The following is a 15,115-nucleotide window of genomic DNA, read 5'->3' as shown; positions in this document are numbered from 1 at the left end:
CAGGGGACTCACTGCCAGGATGAAAGAGACTCCAGGCCAACCGGAGAGGACAAAGCTTCCCTGGGCAAGGGCACTCCTACACTAGGGGCTGCACTTAAAATTGCTGGCCACATTCTCCAGGAGCAGCTGCTGGCCCAAATCTCTGCAGATTTTTATTCTACTCCTCGGACTCCCTGACACTGCCCTTGCAATCTGTTTCAGCTGCCCACTCCTCATCCATCAACAATTTCATCCTCATCAAGGCTGTATCTGTGCCAGCGATAGTGCAAAACCGGTGCCACTTCTCTGGGACGAGGTGGCACCAGAATGTCCAGGAAGCCACGGGAAGAAATTACTAGGAAGGAATCGCAGCACACCAGAGAGAAGAATGGCAAACTTTACTTTCCTAGGGGCAGGTGGCCCGCAGAGCGCTCAGGGGCTGCGGCAGCGGCATGGCTGTGTCCGCCAGCCCGCTCCACGCCGAAAGTGCGCAAGGGCTCCGGGTGGGCTCCAAGGGCTCCGGGCTGGCTCCAGGGGCTCCGGGCCGGCTCCAGGGGCTCCGGGCCGGCTCCAGGGGGGCTCCAGGGGCTCCGGGCCGGCTCCAGGGGCTCCGGGCCGGCTCCAGGGGCTCCGGGCCGGCTCCAGGGGGGCTCCAGGGGCTCCGGGCCGGCTCCAGGGGCTCCGGGCCGGCTCCAGGGGGGCTCCAGGGGCTCCGGGCGGGCTCCAGGGGCTCCGGGCCGGCTCCAGGGGCTCCGGGCCGGCTCCAGGGGCTCCGGGCCGGCTCCAGGGGCTCCGGGCGCCTCTCGGCCCGGCAGCCGCCGCCGGCAGGGCGGCTCCGGCCAGGAGAGGGAGCCGTGGCCCCGCGCACCCCGCCTCGCACCCCGCCTCCCCCGGCCCGGCCCGGCAGCTGCGGAGGGACGGAGCCGTGCCGTGCCGTGCCGTGCCGTGCCGTGCCGTGCCTGCCCCGGCCCCGGGCCCGGCCCCGCAGTGACCCCGCGGGCGGCGGGACCGCCCCGAGCGCGCACGGAGCGCGGGGAGAGGGGCGGGCGGGGCGGAGCGGAGCCGAGCCCGGGGGCGCGGATCGGGCACGACGGCGAGCAGGCAGAAGAGGAGGAAGAGGAGGAGGAAGAGGAAGAAGAGGAGAGCGCGGCGCTGTGCGCTCCCCGCGTCCTCAGGTGAGCCGCGCTGCCCGAGGGTGCGGGGGGACGCCCGTGTTCCTGTAGGCGTGGGCGTGGGCAGGGAGAAGGGACGCGGGAGCCTGTCCCGCCCCGCCCCGGCCGTGAACTTCGCCGCACGCGAAGGGAAAGTTTGTGTCGGAGGAGGCGGATTGCAGCCCCGGCGCGGGGGGAGCCGGGCGGCGGCGGCGCGCAGGCGGCAGCGGCCCCCGCTCCCCGGCTGGCACGGGGGGAGACGGGAAGGAAAGGAGAGGAACCGCTCGGGAGAGCCCGAGGAGCAGCGCCCGGCGGCCAGGAGCGGCGGAGGACTGGTGGGCACGGTGCGAGCGGGCGTGCGGGGCCGGGGATGGGCAGCGGGGGTGGGCGCGATGCTGCCGGTGCGGCCGCGGGGCCGGACCCCCGCGCACCCCGGCGACCCCGCGGTGTGCGGGACCCAGCGAGCTGCGGCACCGCGGGTTTGTGCCCGCCGCTCCGCAGCCGGGCCGGCCGTGCCCCCGGTCCCCGGCGTGCGGAGGGATTTGCTTCCTTCCATTCGCTCCCGCGGGCCGTGCAGAGCTGGGTATTCCTGGCTGGAGCGCTACACGCGCGGAGAAATGCAACTTTGATTTTCATCCGGATTGCAAATTCTTGAGCCTCTGATACCTGCTCTCTGCTGTCAAACGGGTTTCTGGAATGGAAGTGGGGAGAGGAAGGCTTAAGCCGTAGCAGGGAAATAAAGTGGAAGAGACGTGTCCAAGAAAACAGACTGGAAGCGATTTGATGCTGGCAGCAAGATGGCCTTTGCTGTGTTTGTTGGGGGCAGCTGCCCCCTTATGTGAAGGAGGTTTATTTATTTTTTTTATTTTGCGAGGGGTGTATCTGCAGGGAAATTGGATGGTTTCCTAAAAAAGAAGGGGGAGAAAGGAGACCATCAGTGCTTCACTACTTCAGGTGTCCCTTTTCTGTGCCAATGTCGCTTTCCCCTGTTACAGTGGCAGTGCTTGTTCCTCACTCTGGACTGGTTTCTTGCAGCGTGCCTGTACAGTGCTTGGCACAACAGAATCCTGATCTTGGGGCCTTAGGATATCACAGTAAACTGGATTATAAATGCCCTGTCACATGCACACTCTTTTCATCCTGACTTCTGCTTTGTGAATAGCTAGTTATAGTGCGTGGATAAAATTCTGGTTTGGCTTTAGAGATCTTTCTTTTTTTATAAAATGATAGATTTTTTCCCATGCATTCAGGTTTTTTTGTCCTAGGAAAGGCTTTTCATTTCTGGATTTGTGAGATTACAGCAAGCTCCTTGTATTTTAAAAACACTTACCTCCTTTGTAATTAAAAAGTATTATTTTCCTGAACTGTGCCCCTCTCGGGCAAGCAGAAGTGTCACCCAATGTAAGCTTCCATACCTAGAAGGATTGTGAAGTGTTATTTATTAACTGTATGGTGGAGAGTCCATATCTCATAACTTAGAGGGTCATTTATAACAGGTTGCTTTTGGCAGCTCTGGAAGATTTACTTGCTGTCTTGTATTCCTTGCAGGAAAGGCATCCCTTGTTTTTGTGGAGAGCATCACTCCAGCCCACAGGCTCTCGAGTGGGCAGGCTTGGTGCTGGAAAGGTTCCTGCTTTCTGTCTCCATTGCCTGCCTGTGGTGAGCAGGAGGGGGCAAGCAGAGAGGATTAAACTCTAAACACCAGATATTCTTCCTTGGACGTAGGCATGGTGTTGTTGCTAGGAACACCTTGTCTGGAGGAGCAGCTAAGGATGCAGGATAATGAGGGACATGGAGAGTAAGCCTGAGAGGACTTGGGGTGGTGGAAGCCTGCAGGGCACTGCAATGACTGGGAAGTGTTAAGCTGGGAAGGTGGGAGCTGCTGCATGGAGCTGGAGGAAGGGGCTGTGGGGTGAGAGGTTATGTTTCTAACTCCATGCCTCTGTGCAAGGCAGAGGGCAGGGCTGCATCCACACAGCCCTGGGATTGCTTTTCAAGTCTCTGCTTCTAGCTTAAGTTCAAAGGGTCTGCATTTGATATGATGCTTGATGATGTCTGTCCATGCCTCCCCAGAATCCAGAAGGTCCTCTGATCCCTCCAGGGTGTTGAAGGAAAGCTTGCATATGAACACTTCTGGGCTCTCCCTTTCCACACTGTTGGTCTGTGCAGGTATTCTGCATTTGAGCATGAGCATGTACAGTGGAGATGAGTACTGCCCTGCTCTGGGCTCCAGCAGCCTCATCCCCAGGTCAGGTAGTGCTACCCAAAACCACCTGGCACCACAAAGCACACACAGATAAGAGAGACTTAAGAGGGTAGGGGGAGTGGTGTAGCAGCCTGGATACTTGGAGGTGTGGGAAATGCCTCCCTGCTGGCCTCAGAGCTGTAATTTTAAGCTCTAAAATAAGCATTCAGGAAGAATGAGGCAGAAAGATTTTGTCCTAACCTTATTCCTTCAAGACCTGAATGAACCAGATGCCAGCTCTAGGGAGGAAGAATTATATTCCTTCAGAATAAGAGTCCAAAAATTGTTTTTTTATTCCTTCTCCTCACTTCTGCTTGGATTTCTCTGTTGATTATTTTGGCAGGCACATGATTCATGTTTCTTCCCTCGTGGGTCCTGGGTCCCCTCTCTTGTCAAATGTCCTCCCATTTCAGCAAGACTCTGACTTGCAAAAACTTGCCATAAAGCCCTTGTGACTGGTGGTGTGGGAGTGGAGGTGCCCCAGCCTGGCTCTCAGAGCACAGGTTGCATTAGCCAGGTGGACAGTTAGGAAGATTGTATCAGCATGTGAACGCATTCATATCTTTTTTTCTTTCTTTACCATACAGTAATGGGGAGTGCTTTGGGAATTAAAAATAGAAATAGGGAAAAGCCTATATAAGCTGAAATCTGTGAACAGCGCCACGTTATCTGGGAACTAAAACACGTTCTACAGTGGAGCTCTGCTCTTCTCCTTCCTCCCCTCTCTTTCTCTTGACACAGCTCATGGATTTCAGTGTCCCCATGAGCAGAGCCTGTGTCTGTGCTGCCAGGCTGATGCAGCCTGGCTGGTGGCAGCTCTGTACCTGGAGGGCAGCTGGAGCATCTGTGGCTGGGCAGGGTGGGACAGATGTGAAGGCAGAAGGAGGCAGAGCTGGCTCAGGTGTGCCATGCTTGAGCTGACCCTTCTCACACCCTGCAGGAGGCTCTGTGTGTGCAGGTGGGGCTCTGCCATCCACGGTCTGTGTAGCTGCTTTATTCTGCTCCACCATCAGCAAAACATGCGGCTGAGATTCGCTGCTGAACCGGAACAAAGCAGCTTCTTTTGGGAGGTATTTTAGGATTTCTCCCCCACCCCAGCAGTGCTTTTGCCAGGCAGAGGGCTAATCTGACGTTTCCCAGCCACAGCGCTGGTCCGTGTGAGGCTTTTGCACGCGACTGAGCCAGATGAGCTCAGAGATGCAGGAAGGGAACTGAGCTGGGGAATTTACTTCAGTGGTGCCTGCCTGTGCTTTAGGGAATTTCGATCTTGGCCACTGTGTTTACTGTGTTCAGCCCCAGAGATCCCAGTAAGACACATGCACAGAACATGATATTCATAATCTAGGAGTCTGATTTTACAGAAAATAAAATACAGGAAAATGAGTGTACAAGTGTGTATATTTTGTTATAAGGTTCTCTAAAAATAGTTGCTTGTAAAACAGTATCTTCACTACAAGTGAAGAATCATGTCTTTAGTCAGTGCTTTGTTAATCTAACAACTCTCAGTTTCCTCAAATGGGAGTATATCCCCAGGAGTTCCTCCGACAAAGGTTTCCCCTGAGTCTGGATGATTATCCAATTACAATTTAAAGAAAATTACAGCAAGGATAATTGGCTAAAGATAGAAGTATCTGAGAGCGTTAGGGAAAGAGAAGGAGAGAGTGAGAAAGTGAGAGTTTCACTTTCTCATATGAGTAAATGAGAATTATTTCAGTCCTTAACTTTTGCAGTGAGTGGATTCAAGGTCCCTGGTGTTTGGATCTCCCTCCCTCTTCCTCCCTCCTCTCCCTCCCTCTACTCTGTCTTCTTATGTGTTGACATGATATTTAGATGAAAAAGTTACATAGATTCTTATGGAGTCTTTTTACATTTACATGTGTTAACAAAAAGAGACTGTTAACTGAAATGCTCTATTTCCAGCAGAGAATAAGACATTTCCATGAATCCTGGGCTCAGTCAGGGAAGTGGTAGGTGGCTTCTTCTCCTGGGAACACTAAGAAGGTGCCAGAGAGCCATTAGCTTGTAAATCCCACTCAGAGTAGGGCCATCAGGAGCTACCAGCTCTTCCCAGCTCTCCCAGAAGGAGACCCGTGCCCTGCCTGGCAGGAGCCCTGCGTGCTCCAGCGCTCCCATCCCAAGTCCATCACGGGCACTGAGAGCCCTGAGCTGCCATGGCAGAGTTTCCAGTTGGTTCAGGAGCATCTGAGGCTGCCTTCAAGCCCACTCACTCTTTTTCTTTGCTAACAGCTTGTTTAGGCAAGGCTGGGCAAGCTCTGCTGTTTAACCCTTGCAGCTCTGGCTGTGGCCATGGGTTGGGGGCTCTCTGGGTGCTGGTGGGAGCTCCTGGGTGCAGCCTGGCAGTGCCAGGTCAGGGGATGGAGCTGGGCTCCCCATGCAGCTCCCTGGACAGCTTTGCTGTGCTGCAGCTGAAGATACAACATCAGTCATTCACTTACACAAATACTTAAGAAGCCTCTTCAGCTTTATTAAGCCAAGGTGTTAGCAGAACTAGAAGAAGGCTTTAAAAAAAAAGCAAATAAAAAGAGTAAGTTTTAATACCTCTCTTTATCTGGGAAAGCTGCTGGGTTTGCTTTTTTTTGTTTGTTTGTTTTCCTCACAGTTTTCTTTAATCCCTCGCATTACTGAAATAAAAGTGTGGTGGAGTATCTTGCCTCTCTTAGGCCTGACGCTGTTTATTTAGAGGGATGCGAGATTTTCCCAGTGTTCTGAGGAAGATTCTTAGGTATTTGATCAATTTGTGTGCAAAGGCTTGCGAAACTGTGACTTAAATGTTTATCCTTAGCGCTGACAGGATGTTGTGGAGTTGTTTAACTATATATTTGTAACAATTATGCTGCTTGGCAAGAAAGACGTTTTCTTCTCAGAGGGAATTTTTGTTGACTTTCTTTTTTTTTTGGCCTTTTTCTGCCTGTGAGTTGTGGTTATAGCTGCCTTTCTTTATCATTTTACTTTTTGTTTTAGATGTAAATAAAGAGCTAATTACAGTTAATCTCAGTGCAAAGGAATGAAATTTTAAAGCGTGAAAAATAACGCCCATCTGTTGGATTTTCAGTAACATTTTGGGGTTTGCCTTCTACTTGGAAGGATGCCAAAACTTCTCTTGCTCAATTTAAAGTTTTCTTTGCACTGTTTAAACTGGATTTTTAATAATTTATAAAAACAAACAGAAATTGAAATAGCTTTTCAAATTATGTTTGGTCATGTTCTTTATGTAGTGGTTGCTAAAATGTGAACGGCTCTAACTGAAATGAGTTCAAATCCCACTGCCAAATTCTATAGGAACAGGTTGAAGACCTTCTGGAAAAGCATCCATTTTTCATAGTAGTGTATTGCATTTCTCTGTTTCCTGCCTGCTGGGGCTCCATGTGCCCAGCTATGGAGCACAAAATTACTTGTGTAATTACTTGGGTTCCCGGCCCCAAAATTACTTGTTCCAAGGGACCTGTTCCTTAAGTAGTTACTGTTTAAGATAGGCTTAGAACCCCAGTTTTTTGTGGTGGGTATGTGTTACTTTCAGCCCCATCAGCTCCACTGACTGTTGAGCACTGGGAATTAATCCATACTTTGCACTCATATGTTATCTTTCATCTCAGCATCTCTAAGCACTTAGGAGATATTAAGATGCGCTGCCGTGGTGTGAGATGGGGAGAGGCTGTTCTAAATGTGGCTGGGGAAACAGAGGCACAGATTTCTGAAGCCTCTACTAATGCACTCAGTTCAGGGGCCAGCCATTTGTAGGCTCTCTAATGCCTGATTAGCAGGGAGGCACTACAATTTTTCATGCACTGCATTTGGTGATTGATGCCTATATACAGATTTCATGTTTATTAGCCAGAAGCTCATATTTCTACCCTAAACTAGAGACTGTTTTAAAATCTTCAACCTTAGAGACTTACAGGTGCCTAGTAAATGGCAGTGTAAGGAGCCCAAATTCCTAGTTATTTTTTCTCAGGTTAGTCCTGTTGCAAAAAGTAAAACTTCACCTCCCTCCCACTATGGTAACATCCAGAGCCCCACCTACATGAATTTATTAGCAATCTGTTGCGTCAAAGTTCTGAGATGTGTAAAAAAAAAAACTTAATTTGTGAGTAAGAGCCATGCAAATTCACTCTAATACAAATAATTGGATTTGTTCTGTTGAGAAATAGCCCCTCTTCAAGCACAGATACCTCTCAGCCCTTCTTTTAAGAAGGGATCTGGGTAGTGGGAGGAGGATGTTGCTGCCCAGCTGTCAGGCTGTGGAGGTCTTGAGGGCACCCAGCCTCTCTGAATGAACACAGATGTGCTGCTGGATCCCAAAATGTGTTGCTCTAGCAAATTGTGCTGGTTGCATTTGAGTGGTTGTGTTGGGGTGACTGAAGGACAGAACTCAGACTCCACTGAAATAACATCCCTATGGACTGGGATGGGATTTCCCTCATACCCATTCTCTTAAAAAATAGCCCCAGTGCATTTACCTTTCTCCTCCTTCCTTGTCCTCTCTCATGTTGCTGTGTGGAATTTTGGGAGCCTGTTTAACTCTGTCTCCTTGGGAGGTTTCAAACACACAGATTCCCTGACCCCATGGAGGGATAGAAATGCTTTTTGCCCCCTCCTCTGTCAGGTGCAATGACTCTGTAGCTGCTGACATGAAATGTCAAAGAGCAGGAGGGAAACGCAACCCACCTGTGTTGGTTTTTGCACTGCCTGGTTTTTGGTGGTGATGGGGGGGCCACAGAGGTGGCTTCTGTGGGAAGCTTCTGGAGGTCTCCACCATGTCCAGCAGAGCTGGTCCCTGGTGGCTCTGAAGATGGATATGCTGCTGGCCAAGGCTGGGCCAGTTGGAGAGGTTGGTGGCACCTCTGTGATCACGTATTTGGGAAGGGATCAATTCAAAGTGGGGCAGGCGCAGTTTTTCTTCCAGTCAGAGAAGAGGATGAGGTGAGGACGTGTGAGGGAAATAATGTGGAGACACCATGGTCAGTGCAGGAGGGGCAGAAGGTGCTCCAGGTGCTGCAGCCATGAATCCTCTGCAGGCCTTGGTGAGACTGGGGTGAAGCAGCTGAGCCCCTGCAGCCCCTGGGGATGCATGGGGTATGCAGGGATCACCCACAGCCCCTGGGGATCCACGGGGGAGGCAGAGATCACCCACAGCCCCTGGGGATCCATGGGGGATGCAGAGATCCTCCCGTGTGGGAGGTGCCCATGGCTGAGCAGGTGGATGCTGGAGGAGGCTCTGATCCAGTGGGAGACTCAGTGGAGAGAGGGGCCCTGCTCCCAGGCTGCAGCAGCCTGGCCTTGGAGGACTGCACCCCATGGAAGACTGACCATGCCACAGCAGTTTTGGGAGGGCTGTCTGCCCATGGGAGGGACTCAGTTGCAGCAGGTTTGGGAGGACTGCTGCTCATGAGAGTGGAGCCACACTGGAGAAGTTCATGGAGAGCTGTCTCCCGTGGGAGGGACCCCACGGTCTCACAGGGGAAGGACTCCTCTCCTAGAGCAGCAGAAGAAAATTTCAGTGACAAACTCCAAAACCTCCCATGCCCTATCTCCCTGTGCTGTTGGTAGGAAGGAAGGAGGGTTTGGGGGGAAAAGCATGTTTTAAGGGCTTTCTTTTGCTTCTCATCATCCTCTTCTGACTCTGCTGGTAATAAATTCACTTCGTACCTCTAAGCTGAGTCTGTTTTGCCCTTGGAGTGTTTTTTCCTGGTCCTTATCTAAACTCATGAACCCTTCATTAATTTCTTCTCTCCTCTGCCCAGCTGTGGCACAGGAGGGGAGGGTGAGCGAGCAGCTTTGTGGGTGCCTGGCATTGGGCCAGAGTCAAACCACGACACCAACTTCCCAAAGATACTCAGTGATTACTTCCTCTCAATGCAAAGATGTGAGCCAGCCCAGGGCTGGGTTCAGCACAGATTTGAGACTATGAAGGCATCTACTTCCTGGCACTGAAGGTGCTCAGAAAAAAAAATTTCAGAGGCTTTTCAAATTTTTGGCCCTTTGCAGCAGGGCTTTAGTGCATAGCAGTATTTCCTTGTGTCTCTGCACCTCGTAGCCTTTGGAAATGTCAGCAGCGCATGTATTCCCTTTTGTTTGTCATTCAGCTGGAGAAATGAATTCATTGCCCTTGTGAGATCAATCATATTCTCCCCAAATAATTAATATTGATGACAGTCCCAGCATACTGCTGCCTGCAGCTCCATCTCAGCTTTCCCACTGTGTAGGGGCTGTGGGTCACAGAGCAGGAGGCTCCTGGACTTGAAATTTCAGGGTGCTGTTCTTTGAAGGTTGAATTTCAAGAGGCATTGATGGGGCCAGTGCAGGCAGAGCCTGAGCAAGTTCTCTGTGATGGTGTGACTGAATATTTGCAGAGGGAAATTGGAGACAAGGGGAGCAAAAGGAATACACATCACAGGGGGAAGGATTGTCTCACTCTTGTTTCTCTTCTCCTCCTTTTTTCTGTGTGTACACAGCTTTTTTTAGTCCCCTTTGCAGAATGCAACTATACTATGTTGGCCAGAAAGGGACAGGTGTGCAAAAGAAAGCTGCTCTGATAGTCACCAGGAGGACCAAGTGGGTGGGTTGGGAATGTGGAAGGACCTCCAGAGAGCTGCTTTTAAGTGAGGTGCTGTCTTGGGGGAGGCTGGTAGCTCCTGGGCTTTCTATTTTTATATTGCTTTAAATTGATTGATGTATAAAGCACACTTGGATCAGCCTGTCTGAGCTGCAGGACAGGGATTGAAGCATCTTGATGTCTTATTCTTGTTTGCTTTTACTTGTAAGGTTAAATGGGATTAAATTAACATGATTAATATAAGTACTAGGTGTGGAAATGCTGTGTGGCCCAAACTTGAAAAAGAAAAACTCATCTGACTTGCTTATACCCTTGAGTATGTTGCTCATCTCAGGATACCCAGAGTCACTTGAGGAAACCATTCTCCTAAGCCTCAGGAAGAGCTGGGCTTCCCTGCTGGCAGCAGCACGGGCAAAGCTGGTATCAGTGCTGGAGACATTGCAGCTGCCTGGGGAATTTGTGGCACCACAGGAAAGCAGATTTTTAGGAAGGGAAGTGAAAGACAGTGATGTGCTCTGGAGCGTGGTGGTGCTTGGAGGAATTTTGCCTGTTGTGTCCCTCTCTGGAGTAACAGGAAGGGAAGGGAGTCTGAATGTGGAGCAGCCATCCTGGGAATGTGGTGCTCAAACACTCAGTGCTGTGAGGGGAGGAGATGAAGTGAAGGAGCAGGTACACAGCTGCCAGCAAGGACTTGAACTTAAGAAAAGAAACTCCTGGGGGAGTTTTTGACACTGAGAGTGTATTGCAGGTGGTGCTGAGCAGGGCTGGGTGCAGCCCCTGGCTCCACAAGGGAGATGTGCAGTGGGGCTGCAGGGCACTGGTTGGACCAGGCTGGGCTTGCGAGGAAGCATCTCCTGGAAAGCTGCTCTGGGCTTTGAGAGACCTGGGCCTGTCCTGAAAAAGGCATGAAGCCCATCTGAAAACCTGCTCAAATGTGCACTGTGTTCTCTGGATTTAGAGATTTGTGCTGAGCTAGCTTGGGGCTGCTGCTGTGCAATCATTGCACAGTGTGGATGTGCTGCTCTGTCCACTGGGGCAGTGGAACAACCTCCTAGGGAGGGTAGTGGAGCTGCTTACATTGTAATACCATTAAAAAGGTCAGGAGGCAGGATGTATAAATCAAGTGCTTGTTGTCAGATGTCTCCAAGTGTTCCATAACAGTTAATTGAAACTTTTCCAGTGAAGGGGGATCTCACTTTGGATTCCTTAAGTCTTCTCAGGTCTTTGAGCCACACTGATTGCATATTTCCTTTTTTTCTGTGCAAAGATTGGTTTCTCAGTTTATTTTGTGGTAACACAATAGGTGTTTCTCAGAACTCTCCCTTGACTATAACATAGCTGTCCAAAATAGAAGCATTGTGTCTGGCTTCATGGAAGATCTCAGCTCTCTTTGAAGCACAGTTGGAAACTTTTCATTCCCTGGCTATTCACACACAAAAAATAGACTATCTTAGCTGGATACCTTTTGCTTGAGCGCAGAAGTGCTCTTGAAGCTTGAATGTTTGAACTGCTCAGTGGCTAGCATGGATCCACTTGTAATCTGTGCTGTTTGATTTTATAGCTGTGGCTCTACTTGCCCCTCTCCAGCCCACTCCACAGATCTCTAGGCAATAGTCCCAGCTGCTTACTTGACTTGTCCAGGTGTGCACATTTTGTAGAGGTGACAGGGAGCTCATTTATTTTCTATGTATGAAATGTAGTGTGCTCTGCTGGCTAAATTGGTGGCAGAGTATAATCAGTGGCACCCTGGGACTCCAGCAGAGCAGTGTGCAAGATCTGTAGCATTTCTGCTTTTCCAAATCCTGAGGGACCCTCAGGAGAACTGCAAAGGGAAGCAGGGCATTGCAAATTTCTTCAGGTACATTTTCAAGCCCCACCCCCTCCACTTCTCTCCACATGCCTAGATGGCACTTCTTTTTTTTTGTGAGGGTGAAAAAAACCTTCTTCCTCTGAATTCTCATTGTTAGCATTAAATCTGCTGAGCCAAAAGGATGCCAGGAGATGGTATGTAAAAGCCAATAGCAAATCACAGATTCCCTGCCTGGAAATCTCACCTCCATGTCCCAAACATTGGCACTGGCAAATCTTGCACTACCAAGGAAGCTCCCAGGAATGACTCACTATGAGTGAAAGTCTCCACACTTTTTCCCTGAGCCTCTGAGCTTGAGGGGAGGCTGCTGTCATCTCTGCCCTGGGGAGCTCTTGGTGCTCCTGGAAGGGCAGCCTTGCTTCTGCAATGTGTGCTGCTCCAGTGAAGGAGAAATAGCTTGGGATCACCTCCCATGGTGGCTCTGGAGCATCACACTGCTGAGCTTGTTCATCCCCGTGTTGGGGATTTTGTAAAATGTCATTATTTAAAAGCCATCAAGCTGCAGCCCTTGGCCTGGATGTGCAGGCAGGAAGGCAGGGAGGAGCTGTGGTGGGTGACAGGCAAATGGAGCCACCTTGGATACCTGGTGTCATGTCCTTGGCTGGCAGTGAGCTGGCTGAGCCACTGGTTAAGAACACTGTTTCCAGATTTTCTTGTGTGTTTGGTTTTGGTTTGGTATTTTTGTTCTTCAGGGTAGTCAGGATCTCTGGCTGTAAAGCTGTTTGCCAATGGCCAGGTCTGACCAAGCAAGGCAGAAAATCCTTTATGCTGGCAACAGGAGACACCTCTCAGCAGGGCACTTTTCCATCTGACTCCCACTAGTTTAATTCTTGTTCCCCTCTGCAAAAGCAGGTGTATAATATCTGCTGTGACTCTAGCTGGTGAAAAACTTTCAGGCCACTCAAATTTCAGCATTTCCTGTAGTTCTGATGACATAAATTACTTCTGTAACAGACATATTTCAAAACAAATTCCTTTGAGCCTGCTCTGATGTCAGGCATGCGGTGGCCTGGTGAGTGCAGCTACCCAGGCACAGGTGGGACTCCAGCACTGATTTTGCAGGTCCCTGCCTTAGATGTGTCACCAGTAGATGCAGTGACTGGGTCACACCTATGGCTCCTGTGATACCCCTGATTGCAGGGCAGGCTTTGGCTCTGCATGATTCCTCCTGAGATGTGCCTGGCTGTTTGGGAGCTGCTGCCAAGACAAATTGGGCTCCCTGCCCTCAGGAGAGATGTGAATGTTTTTTCCAAGGGCAGGGTTGGGGCCCTCTGGTCAAAGTGGCCGTGTTTGAAGTGATGAGTGTGGCGTAGCATGCACGAGAGCAGGGCAAGTGCTGCGAGCTGCTTTTGGTGCTCATCATCAAACTGCTGCTGCATTCCTCCCTGCTCTGTTCCCGGGAGCTGTCTGGGGATGGAAATTGCCATCAATGTGGTTATTCCTCCTGGGGAGTAAAGGCTGGGCTTCCAAAAGCCATGGCCTGTCTTTCTGCCTGGGTGTCACGTTCTGTTCCTCTGGAGGGCTGTCCCTGGGACTGACCAGTTCTGGGCAGGAGGGGCTCCCTTTGGGCAGGACAGAGTGGTACCACGGGCACCACAGCAAGGGGCAGTGCCAGGCGGTGCCACCAGCCTCTGCAGGAGACGCAGGGCCAGAGGAACACTGTGCAAGCCCTGGCTAAGTGGCACCGAGATGCTTTATGCTACAGTAATCCCTCCTTTTGTCTGACTTACTCCTGCACATACTGAAAAGCAAAAGTGTTTCCTGGGGGGCTGAAGGGCCTTTTCCCATTTTCCATTAGTGTTTTTTGCTGTTACTTTTCTGCAGCTGCTTTTTCAGGCTGCCCTTTGTCTGCCTTTTGGATTCTTTGAATATGCTTGAGCTGTACATCTATTTTTCCCCATAAGAAAACCCAGCAAACTCATTGAGCAGCCTTCTCCAGTGCTGCTGTGTGATGATGCAGGGACCCAGGGCTTATGGGCATGCTGTGGCTGGGAGCAGAGAGCTGAGCCCCTTTCCTGAGCACCAGCTCTGCTCTGCAGCCCATCCATCAACCTTCATCTCCAATCCATACAACCAAAGCATTTCCTAAGCTAGCCCACTCCAGATTTTGCCAGCCTTCCTGTGTCTGTATCCCACTTTTTGGGGCTCTCAAATGCTTTTGAGTTGGGACAGAATTACAGAAAGAAAATACTATGCAAAACATGCTTTGGCTGAAATTATTTATTTCCTCTTTCAAAAACTGCTTTATTTTATACTCCCTTTCAGTCAGAGAATTTAGTGGCAAGGTTCTGAAGGGCACTTTTGTTCTGGAGGCTGTAGTGTGACTTCTCCATGAAAAACCTATCAGCTCTCCCTAGAGGCCTCTGATTAGGAGGGACAAAGGCATTTTTCCTGGAAAATGCAGCATTGTTCTGTAAAATTGGTACAGTGTCTTTGAGAATAGGTGTGCAGTAGTTACTTTGAGTGCAGTTCTCTTTGTTAATTACTTGACATCTGTCTTTGGTTTTATAATTACTGGTAAAGTGTGTGGGCTTTGCAGAGTCCATGCTGCTAAAGGCAGGAGGGAATGATGTCTTCCTGAGGTCTCTTTGGCAAGGGTGTTTTAGTAAAAGGTGTTTTATATAAAAATATTCTTTTTTTTTTTTTTTTCTGACAGAAATGCCACTTGTGACCAGTATAAAATGAAAAAAATTAGACTTTCCATTTCCTTTGATGTTAAGAGCATGAAACATGCCCATGATTGTGCTTCCCCCCACCCTACTTTTCTTTGCTCCTCAGTAGACGGAAGGTGAAAGTTTGAAGAAAAAAGTGCTCCAGAAGGAAAAGGGAACAATTTCTGATTTGAAATAAATGAATATTTCAAGTTAAGTCCTTAAAAAATTCTAGCAAGGGCTGTGATGGATCGTTTTCCCTAACCACTCTATGAATTATTATTAAAATGTTAATTTATGGAGACATTAAGAGCACCTCGGAGTATATTGGTCTCGTGAGAAGTTCCTGGAGTGCTGAGGATGTATCAGAGCTCTCCAGCTGCCTTCTGGCTGCTCTGATTGTCTGCTTTCTAGCTGCTGTGTGATTTCTGAGCTGGTAACTCTCCTGCTCACCGATTTTATTCTCCTTTTATTTTTATTTGCACTGGGTGGATGCAGTGGGGTGAAGCCTTCTGGATGCAGCCTGGGTTTGCACTCTGTGGCTTCTGGCTCCCTTGGTTGCAGCCACAGAAGCTGGTGTTTGATGCAGTGCTACAGAATTGTGCAAGAAGTTCGTCAGACACTGCTGGAATTGCATCACAGGCA

General features: G+C 50.1%; 1 protein-coding gene across 5 annotated transcripts in view; it reads left to right on the top strand.

Annotated features, from left to right (window-relative positions):
• Positions 1-960: 960 nt before the first annotated feature.
• The window catches only part of IL1RAP (interleukin 1 receptor accessory protein), a 49,120-nt gene continuing 34,965 nt past the window's right edge, over positions 961-15,115 (top strand). The window contains exon 1 of one of the 5 annotated variants that reach the window (XM_031505632.3): positions 961-1,154. The gene's annotated coding sequence lies outside the window, so the exon portion shown is untranslated. Of the gene's footprint in view, positions 1,155-1,242; positions 1,475-15,115 lie in introns of those variants that run through there. The other 4 variants (XM_085587802.1, XM_085587801.1, XM_085587800.1 and 1 more) reach the window with 4 other exon arrangements.

Source organism: Lonchura striata, chromosome 9 (genome assembly GCF_050655825.1).
Source record: "Lonchura striata isolate lonStrDom1 chromosome 9, ASM5065582v1, whole genome shotgun sequence".
Lineage (NCBI taxonomy): Eukaryota > Metazoa > Chordata > Aves > Passeriformes > Estrildidae > Lonchura > Lonchura striata.
The sequence above is the reverse complement of the archived record's forward strand: the minus strand, read 5'-3'. Positions and strand labels throughout refer to the sequence as shown.